An 11,553-nucleotide genomic window follows, 5' to 3' on the forward strand; every position below is an offset into this window, starting at 1 on the left:
AATAACAATTAGAAATTTTGGAGGAAAAGGAAAATGAAAACTTAAAATGCAAAAACGAGTAGAAAGATAAAACTTAGAGTGGCTAGAAATAAATTGGATGCAAAACGATCAAATAAACGTAATAAACTATCAGAAGTAATATAAACCTCCCCAACAATATGAAAGAATTTCGGAGTGCAGTTGCACAACAGAAAGGGAAAAAACTTTGATTCCAAAGACGATTTCAAGCAAGTTTCAATGTATTCACACAAAGTGAGCAGCTTCAAAGTAGCACTTCAGCACTGGTAACATCTATAGATATTTCGAGACGAAAAGGTTCAAAAATAGCAAGTGCTACCCTTGAAGATGTGTGCTTGATAACACAGAAAAAAATCCAAAATGGGGATTGATGCATGGCAAGAAGACCCCCAAGGAAACAAATGTCCTTGAAGAAACAGAACACTAGCAATTTTTAAAGTAGCATTTCCCACAGAAGAGTTTAAATATTGAGATGCATGTAGTGTTAATGCATGGGTCGATAACCAATTTCCCAAGTCATTTGTCACCAGAAAAAAAATACAGGTAACAACGTACTGCCTATCGATATAGTTTATTTAAAAAATGCTAGTTATTTATATTTTACCTAAAATCCAATTGACTCAAATAGCTGTCAATGCAAGTAATAACGAAATGTGAAGATTAGACAAATTGCTGTTGACGTATCCACAGTAAATGTAGATGCACATAGTTCTGACCAAAAGTTCCTTTATTAACTTTGCGAAGTGATATGTTCTGAAAAAAGGCGTTCTGAAAAATGTTGTACACATAATCATCAGAAAGGCTGTCATAACATGGTGCTTAAAATTGCAAACAGGGCTTTATCTATGAGAGTGTTGTGAAGGTTTATAACAACACCCTAATTTTGTAAAAGAATTTGACTCCATTATTTTATAAAAATCGACAAAACTTTATTTACATCACATATACTTCAAGAAGTCGTCATTTTTATTTTCTCAAGACCAAATTCGTGGAACACGATCTCGTGCGTCTTTTTCACTTTTTTTAATTACGTGTTGCCATTCGGCAGTTTGTGTTAAATAGAAATAAAATAATTAAATTTAAGAATTAAAAGGCATTAAAAATATGGATGAAAATATAATACTAGAGAATTATCATTACGTGGTAATAATTTTGACTGAGAAGGGCACTTCAGTACCCCCTTCCCAGTAATGATGATAATAAATGCGTTGCCGAAAGTCACGCATTAACCACGAATGACATGTCCATAATTCTTTGGGAAGTGAACTGTTCGTCCATATTTTGTCCTATATGAAGTTTCTTCATCTTTTTTACGCATTTCTTCTTCTGGTTGGTTAACATTGTCCTTGTCAGCAGACAGAAATGCTGGTTTTAGCCTGTCTACAGACACAGTGACATTTTTGCCTTTTATCATTACTTTGAACACTTTCGCGCCGCGCTTGATGACTGCATAAGGTCCGTTGTATGGCGGCTGAAGACTTTTCCGCACCCCATCATTTCTGATAAAAACATGGGTGCAAGTTTTTAAGTCTTGGGATACGAAAGGCTTAATATTAGAATGTGATTTTGTCGGTAAAGGAGCAAAATCGTGAAATATATCTCTTAGCTTCTGTATCATAGTTTCAGGGCTTTTTATAACCGAATGTTCATCGAAAAAATCTCCTGGAAGTCGAAGTGAAGTTCCATAAACAAGTTCGGCTGGTGAAACATTCAGATCCGTTTTAATTGCTGCACGGAATCCTAGGAGTATGGTGGGAAGAACTTCGGTCCATTTTTCATTTCGTCGAGCTTTTAAAGCACATTTTAATGGTCGAGGCCAGTTCTCAATAAGACCATTTGATTGAGGATGGTATGGTGAAGTTCTTATCTTTTCGGCACCAATGAATCGAGTTAATTGTCGAAATAGCTCAGACTCAAATTGACGACCTTGATCTGATGTAATTTTTTCTGGACAACCAAATCTTGAAATCCATTCAGACATCAACGTCTTAGCGACAGTTGGTGCTGTCATATCACAAATAGGATATGCTTCTGGCCATCGCATTGCCCTATCAATTACCGTTAAGCAGTAATTCTTTCCTTCAGATTCTGGTAGTGGTCCTATTAGATCAATGTGAATATGGGCAAACCTAGATGTGTTAATATCAAATTTTCCTTCTTCAGTTTTAGTGTGCCTGAAAACCTTTGATCTTTGGCAGTTTAAACACTCTTTAACCCATACTTTGATATCCGTAGCCATTGAAGGCCAAACAAATCTCTGCTTAATAAGCTTAGTCGAACCTTTTATACCTGGGTGTGTTAAATTATGTAGGTTTAAAAAAACTTGTTTACGAAAACTTTTTATTAGAAAAGGTCGTGCTTTTCCTGTAGAAATATCGCAAAGTATTTCAGTTTTTGAATCAGGCATAGTAAGTAATTTTAATACTAAATTAGATTCCTTATTTTCTAAAGCAGATTTAAGTTCTAAGTCAGATTTTTGTTCAACACCTAACTTAGCGTAATCTAGCGAAGTAGGAAATTTAATTGTACTTATTCGAGAAAGGGCATCGGCTGCTTCATTTGAGCTACCTTGCAAATATTCAATGTCAGTTGTAAACTCAGAGATAAAGGATAACCATCTACTTTGCCTATTTGTGTAGGTATCTCGTTTCTTTTGAAAAGCAAATTTTATTGGTTTGTGATCAGTGTATATTATACATTCTTTCGCCTCGATGAAATGTCGAAAATATTTTACTGATTCATAAATGGCTAATAATTCCCTATCAAAAACCGAGTATTTTAACTGAGCAGTATTCAGTTTTTTTGAAAAAAATGCTATTGGTTTCAACCCTTCTTCAGTCTGCAGACTTAAGGTTGAACCAATGGAGAAATCACTAGCATCAGTGTGTAATGCTAACTGCCCATCCTGCGAGGGAAAGACCAATGCAGCGCCAATCAAACTTTGTTTAGCTTTCTCAAATGCGTCATTCAAAATTGGAGACCATTCAATAGGAGTGCTATCATTCTTTTTACATCCTCTTATTTGATCTGTTAAAGGGGTAAGCAGTCTTGCTGCATGTTTAACAAATCTTCTAAAATAATTTATTAATCCAATGAATCGTCGAAGCTCTGATATTGTTTTTGGCTTAGGATAATTTTGAATGGTTTCAACTTTTGATTTTAAAGGTTTAATTCCTTCAAAAGAAATATCATGTCCTAAAAATGATACTTCAGTTTGAGCAAAAACACTTTTGGAAATATTCACATTTAAACCATATTTGGCAAGCCTACCTAATACAATTTTCATGTGTTCTAAGTGTTCCGTTTCATTTTCGGAAAAAATTAGTATGTCGTCTAAATAAGCAACAGCGAAGTCTACATTTGAAAGTGCCTCGTTAATAAATCTTTGGAACGTATTTGCTGCACATTTTAAACCGAAATTTAAATATAAGAACTCAAAACTACCAAACGGTGTGGTAACTGCAGTTTTTTGAATATCATCTTTGAAAACTGGAATGTGAAAATATGCCCTAACAATATCGAGTTTAGAGAAAATTTTCTTGCCGTGTAAAATGTTCGTTACATCGTGTATGTGTGGCACAGGGTAACGGTCAGGCACAGTGACCGAATTTAACCTTCGATAATCACCACAAATACGGTAAGATCCATCCGCTTTTGGTACCACGTGAATAGGAGAAGCCCAAGGAGATTTTGAAGGACGGCATATTCCTTGATCCATAAGGTATTGAAATTCTTTTTTAACTTCGATTAATACCTTTGGATGTAAACGTCGGGGCTTAGAAAATAAAGGCGGTCCTTTTGTTTCTATATAATGGACAGTATCGTGACTGACTGGTTTTTTGAAATTTGGGATTGGATTCAATAACTCGGGAAAATCTTTAAATAATTCTTTGTACACCATATTATCCGAGACTAATTTAATTCCACTATATTGAGTTTTAGTTAACTCTCCCTTCGTTGTCAAACCAGTGACTGAATCAATTAATCTCGACTTCTTTAAATCTACTAGTAGTGAAAAATTTTGTAAAAAATCTGCTCCTAGAATTGGACAAGAAACATTTGCTACAACAAATGGCCACTGATATAATCTACGCAATCCAATGTTGATATTTAACACCTTGTGGTCGTACACAGCTAATTTTGAATCGTTCGCAGCATACACGTAAGTGATGGGAGTTTTTGCTTTGAACGAAAAATGGGCAGGAATGCAAGAAATATCACTGCCACTATCAACCAAAAAATTTAATCCCGTACTTTTATCCATTATGTGTAATCTACACTGTTTATGTGCTGCTATGTCAGGGTAAATATCGTTATTAGACATAGCAGCTATGGCAAGTTTTTTTGAACTGCATCATAACTGCATGGTTGGCGACATTTAAATGCTTTATCGCCGAATTTTTCATGATAAAAACAAAACTCAGATGTATTTTGATTATCTGAGGGTGTTGGAACTCGTCTACTCCTAGATTGGGACCTATATCTATGATTACTACGACCTCTTGAAAATGAACGTTTTGATACCATTTTAGTTAATTCAGAAACTCGCATGGTTAAATGCTCAATTTGATTTTGAAAATTTGATATTTGCGTCGTTTGTTCACTATATTTTAGTGTTTCTGAAATTTTGCAAACTGATGGCTCCATTTTTATTTCATGAATTTTATCAGCTAAAATGGACAGTTCAGGCAACTCTGAAGTTGATGCTGATAAAATGGCTTGAATATTTGTTGGCAAACGCTCTAACCAAATGGTTTTTAAAAATTCGTCAGTAATTGAATTTCGTGAAAGTTCTTTCATTTGCCGAAGTAAAACAGATGGTTTTTTATCACCTAATGTAAGTTCACACAAAAGTTTCCGTATTTGGCTTGATTGCGAATCGGAAAACTCTTTAACTAATCTATCTTTTAAAGCTTGATATTTATTTCCCTCTGGAGGAGCTATAATTAAATCCGAAACAGCGCTAAGTGTATCTGCGTCAATGGCGGATAACAAGTAGTTATACTTCGTCTCATCATTTGTTATACGTGAAACATTGAAACTAGCCTCCACTTGAATAAACCAAACTGTTATATTATTTTTCCATAGTGGAGGTAATCTGGTTGCAACTCTCAAAACTGAGTCACTTTGTACAGTATTATTGGTAAATTCAACATTATCTAAACTTTCTACCGACATTTTAAAATTTAACTGAGAATTTACAAGTAAAATAAACAAATGCAGTTAAATTAAAACAAAGAAAAATTAGCCAAAGATAAAATTTATCTTTACACGAAAATAAAATTTAGGCCAGAGCATTTCCCTTCAAGTGAATGACTTTAAGTGAAGAGCATACCATAGAATAAAGCATTGTCCGTCTTCTTTTTCTTTTCCTTTTTTTCTTGTCCAAAACGTGGGTCACCACTGAGAGTGTTGTGAAGGTTTATAACAACACCCTAATTTTGTAAAAGAATTTGACTCCATTATTTTATAAAAATCGACAAAACTTTATTTACATCACATATACTTCAAGAAGTCGTCATTTTTATTTTCTCAAGACCAAATTCGTGGAACACGATCTCGTGCGTCTTTTTCACTTTTTTTAATTACGTGTTGCCATTCGGCAGTTTGTGTTAAATAGAAATAAAATAATTAAATTTAAGAATTAAAAGACATTAAAAATATGGATTAAAATATAATACTAGAGAATTATCATTACGTGGTAATAATTTTGACTGAGAAGGGAACTTCATCTACATATTGGTACAGGCTGTAGTGTTATTACAGGGGAAAAAGGTTTCAAATTATGTGAAATAAAAGTTTTGCTTTAAAGGTTTAAAATATCAAAATTATGTAATTAATACAAACTTCTCCCGCCCATCGGAGGGCTTGAATATCAGACAATATCAGATTTTTTTCACAAACAAAGAGTCATACTGTGCAATTTATTCACTTAAAGCAATTTTAAAAAATCATACATAGAATGTTTTTAATAAAAAATAAAATACAATTTCTTACATAATCGCACTTTGACAAAAAAAAAGTGACACAACTCAAAATTTGGGAAAAATGTATTGACTACTGATTTAAAACCTAAATTTAATGCTCTCTCTTACCACACAAACTACGACAAAGTTAGCTTTCACAACTGGTGCATGGTGAACTTAAAAACGAAAAAAACCAATAGTGACACTTTATTAAAATTTCATAATTTAGATAAAACATTTTCGAACTTTAAAAATGAATTATTCATTTAGACAACAAAAACTTATCAGTAAACACCGCTTACTTTTTTTTTTTTTGCAAGTATTGCAATATTCAAGACTAAGTCTCTTAAAACAACTATTGCACAAAGTCTTAATTTCCTCCATTGTTTTTTTTTTTTTTTTTTTTTTGAGATGTGTCACTTTTCTTGTCAAGGTGCGATACTTGGCTAAAGCTCAAGAGAGTAGAGGACTTAAACCTTAAACGATATAGGAATTGTTTTTCCATGACCAAAAGGTCTTACTATGCAACTATTTACGCCAATGGCGATTAAAAAAAACATAACTAAAATATTTTTAAAAAATAATAATAAAATGATATCTGTGTAACATATTTGGTGAAATTTTAAGGGCCTGACGGGGGCTCTAAATATATTTGAATTTTAAAACGGATTTTTATAAACATTTAAGGCCCTGATACATAACTTTTCCCACCACATAGATTTACGATTTTTTTTTTAAGTTGAAATTGACTCACCCAACTTTTGATCAAAACCTTTGAGTTATTATTTGCTTCATTGATTTTGCAAAGGGTCCGGTTTTCCCCACGGGGCTCAATGTCTCTTGAAGTGCAGTCTCAACTAAAAAAAACTGTGTATCAAATAGAGATGGACAATGTCGTTCTTTTCAAAGACCCGTTCATCAGAGGATCGTTCATTCTTTTGATTCCTTCATTCAAATCGTTCATTTGAACGACTTCGTTCAGTTAAAAAAGTAAAGTTGCAGGTGATCTCTCTGCACGAAATACAGACGTAATTCCGAAATGTTTCATTAGATCAGCAATATTCTTTGAAGGAAAAATAACTAAAATTATCCAAAAGTAAGAAATAATGCCTTTAAAAATTGAATCAAAACACTTTCTTCAGTTTAGATGTAAAAAGCAATTTTAGATCATTTTGTAAGAGATATTTCTCAATTGCCGAATGAGACGATATGTTTTCAATTGCAAAAATCGCAGGCTCCATTTTAGCATGTAAAAAAATTAATTTATTAAATTTTTCCGGCAGCTGCACTGTATATATAATTTAGTATTACTAATAGATCATGTATAACGAAAAACGTAACATCAAATATATCGGTAGCTCAGCTGGAGTACCGGATAACTTAATTTTAAACAAGAAGTTCTCTCCAGAACAAAACGAGCCTACTTTACCAATACTGACTTTCCAGTATCTGATCAATCTTCTAAAAATTATTGAAAACCGCAAATTATTTCAATCTTAACTTTTTAACATTTTAAACTGATTTCTAGAAATAAAATATGCTCATCTAAAAAAATATGTACGTAAGAAATAAATTAAAGAACAGATAAATTAGTAGCACCTTTTTACAAAGCAGACATTTTTTACATTTTTTCCACCAAAAAATATCTTTCATCGTTTTCAAAAAAAAAAAAAAAAAAAATAAATAAATAATAATAATAATAATAATAATAATAATATTTAAAATAATAAGGTCATTAAGTTAAATACACTGTCAAAAAAATCGTTTGTTTTTCCCGTTTCTAAAAATATTATTAACAAAAACAATAAATACTTTCAAAAAAAAAATGTCAACTTAAAGAAATAATTTTCATTATCAAAAAAAAAAGAAGGATTCGGCTGCCCATATCCTAATGTAAAAACATAAAGAACTCCGAATTTCTCGACAACACTGATTACATAAATTACCAAATCATATCAACAATAACTATTTCAAAGTAAAAACCATGGCTGCGGAGCCAGAGTCGGGGTCAATCTCATCTTGAGGAAAAAGAGTCAGATTTGGGAGTCGAAGATTTTTAATTCAAGGACTCGATGTCGGAATCTATCATTTTCCCTTAAAATCCGAAACTCTGCCAATATTTGCTTTGGCAGAGTTGTCCCGTGTTCGGGGCAAGTTTACGAACCGTCTTGGACTTAAAAAACTTTTTTTATGGTTAAAAACACAAGCTGAGCAGCAAACTATATATGAATATATATAATTTTGACTTCATTAACTGTTTCATAAAACCAGTGTCTAAAATTTCCTAGGTTCCAACAAAAAAATTTAGAAAATTCATTGGAAAAAAATCTCGTAAATGTGCTCCGGTCTACCCTGCATGAAAAGGTTTCACACGTTCTACTTGCTATCTTAGAAAATACGACATCGTCGTTCCCTAAAATTATTTATTTTTTACGGTTGAGGTTTTTTTCCAGCTAAGAAATAGTCTGCAGACTTTCTCAAGAGTTAGCGACTTGCGTAGCAGCGTTACCTCGTCTCTGTAACAGGAGTTATATTTAGCCGCATTGAAAAAAATAATTAAATGGCTTTTTAAAGCTGTTCCGTTTAGCATTTTATAACGTCCAACTTTGAAATGCTTTCAAAACAAACTCATAAAATTATAGCCGATTTTTAACTTTGTGTTTCAACTGGACTAGGGGGAAAATGTACAGAACTAGAATTGAATTAAAAGCTCAGTAGCGATCTGGCCAAATGCCGAATAATCGGCCCAATTGTGGTTGAATATTTGGTTTTCGGTCAATTCACAAGGGAGCATGCCGAGTAAAATCATGACAAGAAAAAGGTATTTACAGTTTTTAATGACCAACCAAATGTAAATATTTTTGTTTTACCGGCACTGTATACACATTTTCTCAGAACAAGTTTTTACAATACTAAACAAAGGCTATCAAAGTTTTGTCGAAAAGACGAAGATGGCAATCGTAATACTCCACCTAGCACAAATTGTTTTAATTTTTGATCGTTTCAAAACAAGCCAAATATACTGAATAAAAATTTCGATTTGAAAATAAAAAATTTGCGTTTAGATAAACACGTGTACCAACGCTAAAATATTTTCAACTCTTTTTTCTTCCTTTTTTTCATGACATTAAAAAGACTTCTGTTATGCAGTGTAACTTGCTTTTTAAATATATCTTTTTCTTTTTAATTTCCGTTATGTAAGTAATATTTTTAAAACAGACAAAGAAATCAAATCCTGAAAACTCTGCAATTGTTTAGTAGAATGGGGTTGCTTCTATCAGTCAAAAGTACTACTTTTAGTCACTGAACTTGTTGAAATGAGCAAAATATAATACTAATAACATAGAGTGAGGAAAATCTTTTATTTTTGCAACGTTTAATTTTTAATTATTTTTTTAATTGTCCGATTTGTCAAATAAGGCATGGTCTTTTAACTTCACAAGTGATGAACTTAGGCGTGCACTCCACTGGTGCGTTGAATTTTTACGCTTGCTGTCTTCCGCGTTTCCAGGTTATGATAATTCAGAAGCGAATTAAATATTGCGCTGTACGCTTGCTATCAACTGCATTGTTGCCAGTATATGTGAGTGAAGAAACGAATTAAATACTGCGCTATGCGCTAATGGCATCAGTGACAGGCATTTCATCACTTTTGATGTCATGCGCAGAAGCGTAAAAAAGCAAATTAAATCTGCGCATCGATTAAAATATATTTTTAAACATTAAACTTTGTCAAAACATTTTAAAAATGGTCAAATCCTATGTTTTAAGCATGCTCTTTCAGAAAAAAAACTTTAAAAATAAATTTTAGTAACATTGGTGTTTTAGGACTATGTTTTCGATTTTTATAGTGGAAGGTTGTGATAAATTATTTGAAAAAAAAGAAACGCGAACCAATAAGAAGTAAACGCGTTGATTTAATGCATTAACAGTAAATAAAGTATCATAAACCATCAAGAAGTTTCAAAACAAGTGTTTTACGGATCCAAGGAACCACTTTATCAATGCTCAACGAAAGATATGCAGCAACGTTCCTTGAAAAGCTTTTAATAACATTCTTTTATAAACTGCATCTTGACTCCACAACAGATGTAAAAATGCCGGTAGCCTAAAAATGTCTGTATATGTGTGTAAGTATGTTGATCAAAGAAATCCTGTTTACGTCGGATCTTTACCAAATTTGGCACAGAAGTTTTCTGATGCTCAGAAATTCACATGGGGGAGTTCCACCCCCCCCCCCCAAATGAGGACGAAAACCCCTGATCGATTGAATGCATTGTTTAGTTATTGTCTTGGGCAACATCATGCATTTCCTTAAACCTGTTGTTGGGGCTGTACAAACAACGTTATGAACCATACAACTTATTTAATAAATAAAATACCTGAACAAAATCATTTAATAAGTTAAGCAAAACAGTAATAGAGAAGAAATTGAGAAATATGTAATAAATAATCCTAATATTTCAGTCAAAATAGCATAATTTTCCTATTTGTACCCTTATTTATACTATTTACAAGGCTTCAAAAATGAATATACTATTTATCGTGGTAGATACATTTCTTTAGCATTTGCCCTGTAAATGTAACTTTTTTAAAAAATTGCAATTTATTTAGTTCCAAGTAATTACGCTTTCAAAAACACAGCAATAGTAATAATAATAATAGCAACAATAATGGAATGATAAAAGGAAAGGCTTTTGTTCTCGAAACAATGTTTTTCTTACACGTATAAAACCAAATATAAACATTTTTCAAGTCAACAGAAAAAAAAAATACATATAGTAAAGTACTACGGAAATATCTAAGACTAAACATTTCAAAAATTCCAAGTTTTAGAATGATACATTAAACATTATTTTAAATTTATCTGAAGCATTTCTGAATTATTTTGTTTAATTTTTCACAGTACAGCTTTTAAGACTTATCAATCAACTCAAATTTATTTTCTTTCCATCAAATTATAAATTAAAATCTTCATAACGACAAACCAGAAGCTATTTCAAACTTACCTGTTAATTTCCTTCAGATCTCAACGACTCTCTTAACCCACAAAATGCACCACACACCTCCAATATCGCCTTATCTTCGTCTAATCCCTATTTCCTTAATAACACGTGCACAGCAGAAGAGATAAAAATCCCACTAGCTCTCGACGTGACGGGACGCACAAAAATCCCTCTCCAGAATCGCAATTCTACACTTGATCAGGAGAAGTACCAGGTTTTGCTCACCACTCTTTCCTCACTCCCACAGCATTAAGGCATGTTTCAATAGTTGGGGCTCGTTTGCTCAAAGTTTCATCGATCACGGAAAACGTAGAAGAACACCAGCGCCCTCAGATTCAACCGTCTGTAGAAATTGTTCAATTTTGATATTAAGACTCAAGATATCTGGTGATTGCTTCTTTTTATATATATTTTTAATCTGTTGTGACTAAATGATTGAGTTATTAAAAATATCACAAATTTGTGAAGCTTTGAAAACAAAATGAACTAATTGAAAGAAATGTAATGTGATTCCAAATTAAGCTGAGAACCTTCTGAGAATAGATATTGATAATTTATTTCAA

The 11,553-nt window shown here is 32.4% G+C and overlaps 1 protein-coding gene across 1 annotated transcript in view; it reads right to left on the reverse strand.

Annotated features, from left to right (window-relative positions):
• Nucleotides 1-11,229, reverse strand: part of LOC129224481 (uncharacterized) — a 95,524-nt gene extending 84,295 nt beyond the window's left edge. Inside the window, exon 1 of the mRNA XM_054858932.1 lies at nucleotides 10,994-11,229. The gene's annotated coding sequence lies outside the window, so the exon portion shown is untranslated. The remainder of the gene's footprint in view (nucleotides 1-10,993) is intronic.
• Nucleotides 11,230-11,553: the final 324 nt, after the last annotated feature.

The sequence above is a fragment of the Uloborus diversus genome, chromosome 6 (assembly GCF_026930045.1).
Source record: "Uloborus diversus isolate 005 chromosome 6, Udiv.v.3.1, whole genome shotgun sequence".
NCBI lineage: Eukaryota > Metazoa > Arthropoda > Arachnida > Araneae > Uloboridae > Uloborus > Uloborus diversus.